The sequence below is a fragment of the Pinus tabuliformis genome, chromosome 9, assembly GCF_031772625.1.
Source record: "Pinus tabuliformis cultivar Carrire ecotype Pingquan chromosome 9, CPIR1, whole genome shotgun sequence".
In the NCBI taxonomy this organism is placed as follows: Eukaryota; Viridiplantae; Streptophyta; class Pinopsida; order Pinales; family Pinaceae; genus Pinus; species Pinus tabuliformis.
This window is the reverse complement of record NC_142307.1, coordinates 712408932-712422608: the sequence shown is the minus strand read 5'-3', so window position 1 is coordinate 712422608 and position 13677 is coordinate 712408932.

Below are 13677 nucleotides of genomic sequence, written 5' to 3'. Positions count from 1 at the left end.
GACATGTTGGCTCTCATGTTGAAGGAATAGGTTACAAAATTTGGACATCCACCCAAGGGTTAACAAGTGAAGCTATACATGTTTGCTTACATACTTGATGCAATTTGTGTCCGTCAACAGTTCCCAGGCTTGGGTTGGTCATGGAAACCTTCGAAAACCTCCGTGCACAATTATTACAAGTTGCTCTCAAAATGCAACTTTCGTGGAGTTATCATACAATTATCAGACCACTTCGTCACTCCGTATACAGGATGATCTTTGGGCAAGAACCACCTTGCATGTCGTAGGAAATAATGGAAGTATTGATCGACATAGCAGATTGGTATGCATCACCCCTTGGCACCTTCATCCAGATGTACAACGCGGAGAATGCTCTGCATGTCTTACCGAATTTTTCCATGGATAAGCTCATCATGCAAGAAGGGTAATATCACATCTCAACAGGGTTGTCAGCTAGACTGCATAGGAAGAAGAAGGCGCCTTGGCCCACTCTTCCTTTGCTGATCGGGTTGTATGAGATCTAGAATCTTAAGCATGATGAGGTCGAGATGGAGGGATTCGAGAGATTCACCTTCTGCACCAGAAGTTTCAATCTATATGACTCACATTTCTTAGTGGAGAACCACTGTACGAGAGTGAAACACCCTTGGATCCATGGGGCGTGTCATTGGCCTAAGGAAGACCCATGAAGATACTGCTATCACTTCTCAAGGCTTAATGAACCAGTTAGCATAACTATAGAGTGGTTAGAAAATTAGAAGGCAACAACATCTGAGAGAGAAATATCATCAGCTGTAGCAGAGGGTAGCAAACCTGCACATGATAAAGCCAAGAGGAAGGTTGTTGACAACGCAGAGGCAGAGCAAAGCTAAACGTTCAAAGAAGATCCACTTGTGTTGAAAGAAGCTTTGGAGATTAAGGCTAAGAGGCGACATCGTGATAGGATGATCACACAAAGGCAAAGGGAGAAGCATAAGTTGGAACAAACAGAAAAGTATTTGAACCAACAACTCCGGGAAGAACAAGCATTGCACAAAAGAGAGAAGGAAGCGTAGTAGGAACAAGAACCACAGGAGGCGTAACATGCACATATTGATGAAACTACGCCCATACAAGTTATAGACTCATACAAGCAGTTGGCACAAAGCAGGCAGGGTGAGTAGTCGTAGGAGCAGGACTTTACTCAAGAGATTTAACATATGGTAGAGAAGATGGACACGGATATGGTTCAACCCGATTTAGATCAGGATATTGACCTCATGCCTCAGGACCAATAGGTGACCACACCGACTTCACTAGGTCCAGAAGTAGAGAAAGTCCCAAGCGATCAAGAGACACTGAAATCCTTGAAGACAATCCGGAGGCAGATATGCACAACATATCTTTCAACGAGTCGCAACACAAAGTTGTGCAGTCATGCAGAGTGCCCACTCTGGATGTCCATGTATCTCCTTCATAGTTTGAAGAACTAGTGATCATGTCCGATGTGCGCAAGCATCTAGCTACATTGGTCGATGCTACCAAAGCATATGTCAAAGCCACCAACTCGAGTGTTAGATTATTGATAGCTAAGAATGAGTGCATGGCTAAGGAGTTACAAGCGGCCAAGTAGGGAGGAGAGCAGGTTACAACATCTGCTAGAGAAAAGTTGAGGAGAGTGATACTAGATGAAATATCGTCCCTTGAGACAGTTACGTGGAAGCTATACTTCAGATTTGTCACCGTGCATAAGTCAGTTGTCCATCTAAATAGTTGGCAATAGCGTTGTGCTAGGAGAGCATGCATCTTGTTAGATCTACACACTGTTGTCAATCACATACAAATATGGACAATTAGGTACAAAGGAGCTCCATTTCACTTGCCAAAGATGATGAAGCCAAAGGCGGTAGAGTTGAAGGCACGTATCCAGAGTTAGATTCGGAATTATGAGGAACTCCCGCAGCTCATCACCACTTTACAGGCTTCACATGCATGGGTGTTCAAAAACATGGATACCATTGTGTGCACGCATGTGATCCCATCCATTGGCACACTCACCGATGCGAAGACAAAGAACCAAGTCTGGCTAGAGCTGGACATGTACTTTGATCAATTGATGCACACAACCACCAGTGCATACTTGCAAATGAGCGCAGACAATATGCATCAGTATGTTTCTAGCCCGTTTGCACTCAAAACCATGATATGCATGCTATCAGACGAGTTGGACAGAGATACCAAATCAGTGTACCCAGATGCAATGAGGGAAACAATTCACTTTTAGAAGTATTTCACCACGTACACCATCATAGACTACCAATCTTGGCATCAATTCACCACTGTCGATCATCGCGAGGATGTTGAAGAGTTATTCTTCGCACAACTGTCCGAGTCTTGGTGATGTCTTTCATGGCTTACTCAAGCCTATTTTTGTCTCACATGGGTACATGTGTAGATTGTAATGTAAACATGTTGTAAAAGTGAAATACCAAGTGTCAATAGTAGAGTGTAATCGTCATGTAGTAGTTGAAGAGTCATGAGGGTAGGTGAAGAGTCACATAGGGGAATGTCGAGGGTCACCCCACCCTTTGCTATTTATAGAACTTCATAACTCAATGTATAGGATTTTGGGAGCCAATCTTCCTATAGGTATAACTTAGAGAAAACTTGGAGTGTATTGTAACGAGCCTTGGCTTCTCCACAGTGTAGAGCTAGTACATCTCTTTGGAGGAGCAGGCGGCAGTGACTATAATGTTCCGCTATCGAGGCTAGTGGTTTTCATAGTTGTATGTATGATTGGATCTTTCAATAGTTTAATATAACATAGCCAACACATTTCATGCATATGTTGTTATTGTAGTTTGGCTATCCTGGTTACTCTAATGATATATGTAGCTGTTATTTACGCATGTATGTATGGACTATTCTGTATGTGTTTGTATGAATCTTATAGAAATGTGTTGTTGGTATAATCCATCACTTTGGATTGTCGGCTATCCTACTTTCCATCTTGTGATGTATTTATGCTCGTGTGTTCCCTTTCAAGATGCATGCTACCACAAGTTTCTGAGGTGCACACTCATCCCCAGTTCCGTGTGTTAGAGCCTTTCATGCACCTTCCTTGAATTGTTGCAAAGGTCACACCCTTGCTACCAACAAGGACATCTTACTTACCTTTGTGCGCAACCGCAGTTAAGGTGATATCATACTACCCACTACTGGGACTCCTACTCCAAACGATCAGAGGTCTAGTTGGGACTTCTTACTAGGGAGATCCCCTGACATGTTGGTGAGTCCAACACTGTCAACAACATCCTTTTTGGTGTCTAATTTTGCATCATTCTTTTCCATCCAAATTTACATCATTTCTTCTACCTCATTCTGAGTCCACATTAGCATCTCATTTTGCACCTAGGTTTGAGTCTAAATTTGCATCTAGTTATGCATCATTTTTTGGATCTAAAATGGCATCCTTGGTTTCACCCTTTTCTTATCCCCATTTTTCATCTTTTTTTGTGTCTTTTATTACATCCTTTTTTGTGCCCAACTTTTCATCCCAAATTTACACCATTCTTTGCATCCTCATTTGAAATCTATGTTTGCATCCTTTTTTTTCTTACTTTTAGCACCCAACTTGGAATCCAATTTTATGTCTAGTTGTTTGTCCTTTTTTGCATCTAGTGTGGTGTCCATTTTTCATCCTTGTTTGTGCCATGTTTGGTTACCTTATTTGTGTCTAGTATTTTTTAATTCTAGTTTAAAACCATTTTTTTGTCCTTGTTTGCATCTTGTTTTGATGCCTAGTTTAACATCTAGCTCTACTCCCAATTTTTGCATCCATGGTTACACCACATTTACATCCACGTTTGGCTTCTTGTTTAGAGTGTATTTTTCTTTTCATTTATGAATCCCCTTATAGGCTCATTTTACTAATTTCAACTACATAGTGAAATATATTACAATTTCTAAATGCCATTAGAGAAAATATAATAATTAAAATTGATAACCTAGTGTTTGCAAAGAAATTTAAAGGAAACTAGAAACATCCATCCAAAAAATAGTAGTATCATCATATATTATAATTCTCCATCAAAAAATCATTAAAAATTTTCAATATACATATATGATTATGGAATCAATACCTATCGCAGATATCATAATTCAAAGGTAAATTCACAATATCCATCCAAAAATATTAATATCATCATACGTAATGATTGTGCATTAGAAAACTTTGTAAATTTTCAACACATATATAAAGTAAAAGATAATACTAATAATACCATCATCATCTTTAATTGAATCATCTAAAACTCAAATGTGGGATTACCAAATCAAAATCTTTCATGAATATCATTATTCTAAGGTAAATTCACAACATCCATCCAAAGGTAGTAATATCATCATACATAATAATTATCCATCAAAATAATGTTGATATTTTTCAATATATACATAAAGTAACAAGATAATAATGATAATATCATCATCATCTTTAATCAAATCAACTAAAATTCAATGTATGAAAAATAAATCAAAATGTTTCATGGATATCATTATTCCAAGCTAAATTCACACCTCCATCTAAAACTAGGATTTTTCAAGATCATCAAGATATCACTAGCTAGCACCACCAAGATCATAGTCAAGATCATCCTCATGATCATTAACGTGATCATCATCCTGACCATATTGATCAATTTCATCCACATCATCATCACCAATGCTATCACCATCACCATCATCACCAATGCTATCACCATCATCATCATCATTGTCTCTTATATCTGATGCACGTTCAACATAGTTTGGATTATCATCTCCGGGGTCATTACTGTTATGAAACCAGCTCACAAAAAGATAGAAAAGATAGATCAATGCCTTAGAATTTAGCCTCTTCGAGGGGGCATCCTCCTTTACATTACACAAATGAATGATTCCTTCATGATTCAAATGGCAAAACCTCCTTTCTATATATAGGAGTCTAAGGAGTCACAATATAACCCAGCTGACCTAAAAATAATAATATAAAGGCACAAAAATAACAATAGAGGGATTCTATGGGGCACAATAATAACAATATGAGGACAATCGGGGCACAACAATATTAATAAGGGATACAACTACAATAGGAATGGGGTAATCACTAGTATTGTAGGGACCTAACATGCCCCTCTCCTTCAAAAAAGTGTTGTCCGCAACGCTTGAGTAGTTTTGGATGCTTCTGTATAAAATTCTCATCCTCCCATGTGGAATCTTTAGCGGATAAGTTCTTCCACTTGATGAGATACTCTGAAATTGATTGATTTCGTAGCTGTCGAGTTCTTGTTTCTGTGACTACTTCTGGTTCCAATATAATTTTTCCTTCCTCGTCAAGTTCTGGCAATATTGTTTGAACTGGGAGCTTGTCGCCTATAACCTTCTTTAAACATGAAACATGGAAAACTGGGTGCAATCGAGAAGCTGCAGGAAGCTCCAATTTTTATGCCATAGTACCAATATTTTGCAACACCTTGTACGGACCATAATACTTTGGTGATAATTTATTATCCTTCTTAGCTTCCTTGAGGGACATTTTTTTATATGGTTGTAGTCGTAGGAATACCCAATCACCTACATCAAAACTTCTTTCACTGCGATGTTGATCTGCCTGTTGTTTCATTCTATTCTGAGCCAACACGAGGTTATCCTTTAAGAGTTGGAGGACTTGTTGTTGATGCTTGATGTGATGTTCCACTGCTTGAACCTTAGAATTTTCTCTTAAATATGATGTGATGGATGGTGGCTGATATCCATAAAGTGCCATAAATGGGGTCATTTTTGTTGCTGTATGGAAGGAAGTGTTGTACCACCATTCAGCCAGAGGCAACCATTTGACCCATTGTGTCTGTTTATCAGATACAAAGCAACGAAGATATCCTTCCAAACATTTGTTTACTATCTCAGTTTTCCCATCAGATTGAGGATGATAAGATGAGCTATCAGCTAACTGAGTACCGAGACAAGAAAATAATTCTGTCCAAAAATTACAATAATATTTGGATTTCCATGTAGCTTTTGAATTGTTTCCATAAATGCAGTAGAAATTGTACTGGATTTAAATGGATGTGATAATGCACAAAAGTGTGCATACTTGGTAAGTCTGTCAACTACCACCATGATGACACTCTTTCCCTCAGACTTGGGTAAACCTGTGATAAAATCCATTGAAACCTCCTCCCAACGTTGGCTTGGAATGGATAAAGGTTGTAATAGACCCGGGGTCTTAATTGTTTCAACTTTATTTTGTTGGCAAACCAAACATTCTGCCACAAACTTCTGAATATTTGATTTAAGGCCATCCCAAAAAAATTCCTTCTTAACCCTGTGGTAAGTTTTTAAAAATCCTGAGTGCCCTCCTAAGGGAGAAGTGTGCAATTCCATAAGAATCTTTTGTTTGAGTTGGGAATTCTTACAAAGGTATAAGCAATCTTTGTACCATAACGAATCATTTTGCCAGCTAAATGTATCAGATGTACTGGAATCTTGTTGTAACTTACAAATAAGTGCCCACACTTCTTCATCATTCTTCCATTCCTCCCTTGCTTCGTTTATCCAATTTGGTTGGAAAAATAGAAATGGCGCACAACAATGCTTCCACATCCTCATCCTTTCTTGATAGTGCATCTACCACCACATTTTTCTTCCCTTTTTTGTCGATGATTTCAAAGTCATAACCCAACATCTTTGTGACCCACTTTTGTTGCTCTTCAGAGGATAATCTTTGTTCTAAAAAGTATTTAAGGCTATCATGATCTGTTTTTACCTTGAAGTGTCTTCCCATTAGGTAGGGTCGCCATTTCTTAAGTGCATGTAGTATTGCCAACATTTTCTTCTCATAAATAGCTTTGTGGAAAAACTTTCCCTTGATTGGATGACTTTCAAAATCAATGGGTCTTTCATCTTGCATTAAAATAGCACCAATTCCATTTCCTGAAGCATCACATTCCACAATAAAGGTTTTTGTGAAGTCTGGTGTAGCTAAGACCAGTGCTTGGCACATTGCCTCTTTAAGATGTTTGAAGGCCTTTGTTGCTTCTGGAGTCCATGAAAATGCATCTTTCTTACATAATGTTGTTAGAGGTGCTGCTATTCTCCCATAATTCTTAACAAACTTGCGATAATACCCTGTCAACTCGAGAAATTCTCGCAGATGCTTTATGGATGTGGGGATTTTCCATTCCTTAATGGCTTTAATTTTTCTAGGGTCTACCTTAACTCCTTCATGAGATACAATATGACCCAAATATTCCACCTCTTGTACTCCAAAGAAACATTTGGATATTTTTGCATATAATTGTTTCTCCTCCAATAGTTGTAGCACCCTGTCAACATGTTCAACATGATCCTTCCAAGACTTGTTGTAGATTAGTATATCATCAAAAAATACTAACACAAATTTTCTAAGGAAGGGTTTGAAAATGGAATTCATCAAACCTTGAAATTTAGAAGGTGCATTGATAAGGCCAAAAGGCATGACCAAAAATTCATAATGACCCTCATGAGTTCTAAATGTTGTTTTCGGAATGTCTTCAGTCTTCATTCTGATTTGATGATATCCTGAACGAAGATCCAACTTGGTGAAGTAAATTGATCCATGCAATTCATCTAGTAATTCATCAATGATAGGAATGGGAAACTTATCTTTAATAGTGAGCTTGTTGAGCTCCCTATAATCCAGACACATGCGCCATGATCCATCCTTCTTGTGCACCAATACTACTGGAGCAGAGAAAGAACTTTGACTAGGTTGAATTATACCAGCCTCTAGCATTTCTAACACCATACGTTCAATTTCACTCTTTTGGGCATAGGGATATCTGTACGGCCTGATGTTTGGAGGAACACTTCCTGGAATCAGATGAATAGCATGATCATGATCACAAATAGGTGGGAGACCTTTGGAGTCTCAAATACCTTGGAATGATTGTCCAAGACTTTTTGGAGATTTGGAGAAATAGATGATTTCGATGTGGAAACATCTAGCGAACATAATTGTGCAATTACACCTCTTTGTTCCTTTTTTAGAAGCTTTGTCATACCGTTAGAGCTGATTATCTTTCCCGATTTCCCTGCAATACCCCTTAATTCAACTTCCTTTCCTTATGCAGAAAATTTCATGAAAATTCTTGAAAATTAAAAGCTATTGTACCCAAGGATTGTAGCCATTGGACTCCTAGTACAACATCAACACCTCCCATTGGAATGGAAAGCATTGGGCTAGTCAATACATATTCTCCCATGGATAGCTTGATATTATGGCACTTTCCAGAGAAATTTATTGTTCCTCCATTTGCAACCATCACTTGACACTCTGGTGCTGGATATAGGAAGCAATTCAATTCTTTTGCTACCTTACAATGAATAAAATTGTGGGTACTTCCTGAATCAATCAACACTATTACCTTTTTCTTCTTGATTTGTCCTTCTATCTTGATGGTTTGAGGAGTGGTAATTTCTGCCAATGCATTACAAGATATGGTCGGATTCATTTCTTCTTTATCTAGGCTTTGTTCCTGGAGTATATCCTCTTCTTTTGACCTTTCTTGCTCCTTTTCTTCTTCCTCTTCACAATCTATGTAGAATAATTTCTTCTCAGCACACTTATGACCTTTAGTGTATTTGCTATCACAAATGTAACAAAGCCCTTTTGCTCTTTTTTCTTCCAATTGTTGTGGTGTCAACCTTATAGGTTGTGGAAGACTAGGGGCAACAACACTTCCATCTTTATAGTTGTGAGTGGTATGCTTCCTGGTTGCCATAATTTTGCTTTCCATTTTTCTTGCTAACCTGAATGCCTTCTCTAATGAATCAGGTTCCCAAAGGCGAACATCATGTTGGATATTATCCTTTAAAGTCCCTATGAACACATCAATCCTATGCTCCTCTGGAATATTTTTTACCCTTATGTTCAATTTTTGGAACTCCTCAATGTGCTCCATTATTGAACCCTTTTGTTTGAGACTTATCAATTGGCTAAAAAAAGTGTTGCTTTTTGTATCCTCATAATGTGCTGTCAATTCTTCCGTAAAAATTGCCCAAGTGATAATTTGTTTACGAGAGCAAAGCCATTGATACCATACAAACTGATTTGGTTCCAAATATAAAGTTGCAATACGTACCTTTTGTGTGTTTTGCACATTATTGAGATCGAAAAATTGCTCCATCTGTAATATCCATGTTGCGGGATCCTTGCCATCAAACTTCCTCATATCGATTTTTGGAATATGGTGGGTCTTCGATCCAACATTAAGTCTATGAAATCATGATTAACATTTCTTTTGTTCGCATCATGAGTTTCCTTTACTACCCTTTCACCATTAGTAAGTATTTCTTGTAGAAAATTTGTCAAATCTGTCTTCAAATCTGCCATGTCTGTCTTCAAATCTATCTTCAAATCATCCATCTTAGCTTCCACACCATTCATCTTAGCTTCCATGCCATTCATCATCTTAGCTTCTGTTAGCTTTTGTGAGAGTGACATTTGTTGCACTTGGTCTTGTAATTTTGATATATCATTTAGCATTTCTTCCTCTTCTTCATGAGTCATGCTAGAGCTTTCAGGTTGCTTACTAGGTGTTTGCATTTTCTTTCCTCAGGGCATCAATTATCGATAATAATGCTCTACTATGCCCTTTGAATTCCTTCAAAATAATTTTTCAAACCAAGCTTAAACAAAAATTAAAAAAAATCTACACACCTTTTTTCACTTTGTAGGAGCTCGATATTGCCTCTGATGTATCTCTATAATTTCGGATCATACAGTTATGAAATTATGACCTACATTAGCCCTCTGTGTCCTCTTTCCAATTCCACCAGTCTGATCCAAATTGGATTCTCCAAGGAAGAGCTACACCAAATCTCCCACAGTGACCTGATTATAGACTAGTTCAGTAGAACGAACTTGTACGACATTCCACGTATCCCTGTTTCAACCTTTGTCTCTGAAAAATACATATAAGAAACTACAGTCCATCCTCTTTCTGTACCTTCCTACGAAATTTCAATCCGATGCTCAGAGAGAAAGTTATGACGATTTTCCCCAGGTCACCTGTTGGAATGTAATTCAGGAGTCTGCAAAAAGACCAACTTCCTCAGATCATATCTCCGCAAATATAGCACAAAAAGCTCTGAAATTTGGATCTGAGGTTCAATGCGATTTCACCTCAAATGGGTTTTTTTTCACTTCTGAAACGTTGCAGAAAAAAAGTTATAGCGAAAATTCCACGATGACCTATTTGGAGCAGCGAAACCCTAGAATCCAAATCTCTAATACCAAATGTTATGAAACCAGCTCACAAAAAGATAGAAAAGATATATCAACGCCTTAGAATTCAGCCTCTTCGAGGGGGAAAACTCCTTTACATTACACAAATGAATGATTCCTTCATGATTCAAATGACAAAACCTCCTTTCTATATATAGGAGTCTAAGGAGTCACAATATAACCCAGCCGACCTAACAATAATAATATAAAGGCACAAAAATAACAATAGAGGGATTCTATGGGGCACAGTAATAACAATATGGGGACAATCGAGGCACAACAATATTAATAAGGGATACAACTACAATAGTAATGGGGTAGTCACTAGTATTGTAGGGACCTAACAATTACCTATAGAATTCTTAGTCTGGATCATCATCTACGGGGTCATTACCTATAACATTCTTGAAAAAAAAACAATATGACATGTTAGTATTAATTCCATAACACAATCCATATTTTTGTTACAATGCTAACCATAAAATGAGGTAGGTTATAATAACATATAATAATACTAAAAAATAAAATGAAAATTTAGTTTAAGATATATCGAAGATCCAGTGAAGATTACGCTTGTAATTCACATTAAGTAGAAGAAGAAATTTTTAATGCATGTGAAGTAGCTACCCAATTGTTATTCATATTCTATTGTGAATATTTCTTATAATTCCCATGCACCATTGGTAAATTAAAATTTACTGGAAGCTTTAGTTCAAATTAAAATTGTAATTTGAAAGTGCATAATCTTCTTAATCACAAATTGTGAACATTCTACACAATGGACTCACAACAAGACTTCATCACCATGCTTCAGGTTATCATTATTGGGTTAAGAATCAAGATGAAAACAATCATGCCATTTGTAATTTTAAAGGCAAACAATCGGCCTCAACTTCTACAATAAATTGGTAACTAATTCAAGTTATCATCAGTCTCAACTAGCTTACATGATATAACAAATTACATGATACAATAATATCAACCTAGAGAAGTTGTAGGATATTCAAGAAAATATGTCCATGGAAATGCAAGTCAATAACAATGATATAGGCAAAGCCTACATTAAAGAAGTCACCATGCTAAATATTAGACCATGCCATGTATGAAATGGTAGGTCATAATTGTAGAGTACACAATTGTTTGAAAATGGTTTGTGAATATTATCATAGCTCCATCACAGAGATATTAAAAGAAAACAAAGTAAACAATTATTGAATACCTTGTACTCTATCTGTAACACCCCCTCCTAAATTATTATTATTATTATTGTTGTTTTCGTTGTTACACTAAGTTCAACATTGGCGAGGCTATATCATGGTCTTCGCATAGTTCTATTTCGAGTAGGTTTTCTTTTACACTTGTGGTACTCATTTTGTAACACCATTCCTTGAAGGACTATAAGTGTAAATTATGGAGATGATTCCCTATGCAATAACTATTGATGGTGTAAGTCATATGGTGATGACTATGTTAAATACATAGAGGGTGTATCACATACTAACAACCCTCATATGAATTTGTAACAAAGAGGTTCTAGAAGCTTACAATGCAATCCATATGATTTCATGAGTACTTTGTAACCTAAGTGAATTTTAATTTGTTTCTGGTGTGAAAATATTTATACAACCATATGTATATCTAGAGTGTGCTTTTATTTCCATTAAAAGTGTTAATCACCCAGTTTTGTTAAGGACACAACCCCTTTGTGGCCTCCTGTTGCAGGCCTCCCATTTTTATGGCTCATATGGGATACGAGCAACTATAACATTGATGCAATGGCTGCTACAGGCCCAAATAAACCCTACAATTTCAGCCCATATGCTGGTTGTACATTTGATAATTATAGAAGGGTTTTAACTTGTAGACTCATGTTCTAGTTAGAAAAATTGATTCTAATAAGTGAACAATTTTGTGTATGTACATAGATTTATGTATAATCCACCAAATTTCCAAATGCACAATTCATGATATTCAACCTATTACTAAGGTATCATCATAAATAAATTCTCTTCATATATATGAATATATGGAAATCGATAATGATGCTTGCAATGAAAACATGGGATTTGTTTTATAGACAAAGCCTTTAAGGCAACAAACCATCATAGTAACCTTTAGAAATCAATCTCTAAAGAACCTGAGACCAACATTAAGGATATGATGTGAATCACCTAGATCAAGTAAGTATATAGAGAATCTATATTAAGTATGGTTGTAACAATTGGCCAGTGAAAAGACAGACAATAGCTATACATATATTTTTCTATGTTACAATCCATATGCATCACTGAAATTAAACCATCAGTCAACGTTCCAAGTTCCTAATGATACAGATATCGTATCAAGAATTGACTGTCTATTTACTCGTTCTTAGCATGGTTACACACACATGTTATGGATATCTCTCATATAAATACCAGCGTATGCCTTTTAAAGGGTGGTCCCAATTTGAATTCATAGGGAAGATATTTTAGTTCATTAAACACTAAAATATAATGTTTATGGAATGTAAATCAATAAATGCTAAATCAAACTTTACTTGGGAAGTGATCCTTTGAGTCACAAATGAATTCAGATCAAGTTGTGCATCATATTACCTTCAAATGGAATAATATTGCAGCTCAATTTGTCTTTGAATATGTCATGAAGCTAATGAAATTACGATTTTTCCTATGGGAAAAAGAATATGTCATGAAGCTACAAATGCCTCAGTATAGATTGCACATTGACAAGATTATGCTTCTATATCCTTGTAGAGCTTGCACTTGGCTCAATCTTAGAATCGTCAACAACTACTAATGAAGAGGATTTTTTTTTTTTTTGTTTAATTCTTGGTATTGGTCACATGAATGGAATTTGGTCTTTTATAACTTATAATTGAAATTAATTTCAATGTGCAAGGTAATGGAAACTAGTTTTTGCACAAAAAATTGGGTTTGTGATTGTAAAAAAAGGGTAGGAAATGAGGAAGTGGTATCCAAAATGCTTGTTGTGGCTTCATGGGAAAAGTGGATGAGGAAATGGAACACTTCAGGCTATAGTATTGAGAAGTAATTTTGTTAAAAAAGAAATTGATACAGACACATCAACAAAGTGAAAGGAACAATCAATCTAGCGGTTGAGACATAATTCAAATTGGTTCAATCAAACTTATGAAAAACCAAATTGGCAAGTTGAAATGGGAACCTGACATATATAATGACAAAATCAGATATAGATGGTTACAAATTTTATGTGGGTTTGAAGATGGAGAGACTAACTCTACTGGAAATAGAGATGGAATGGATTGTACTGGCAAGTTGATCATGGAATTCATTGTTTGCATAATTAAATGCACTAAAATTTGCAGTTTATATTTGAATTTACATAGGTTGAGTCATGTAAGAGTGTTG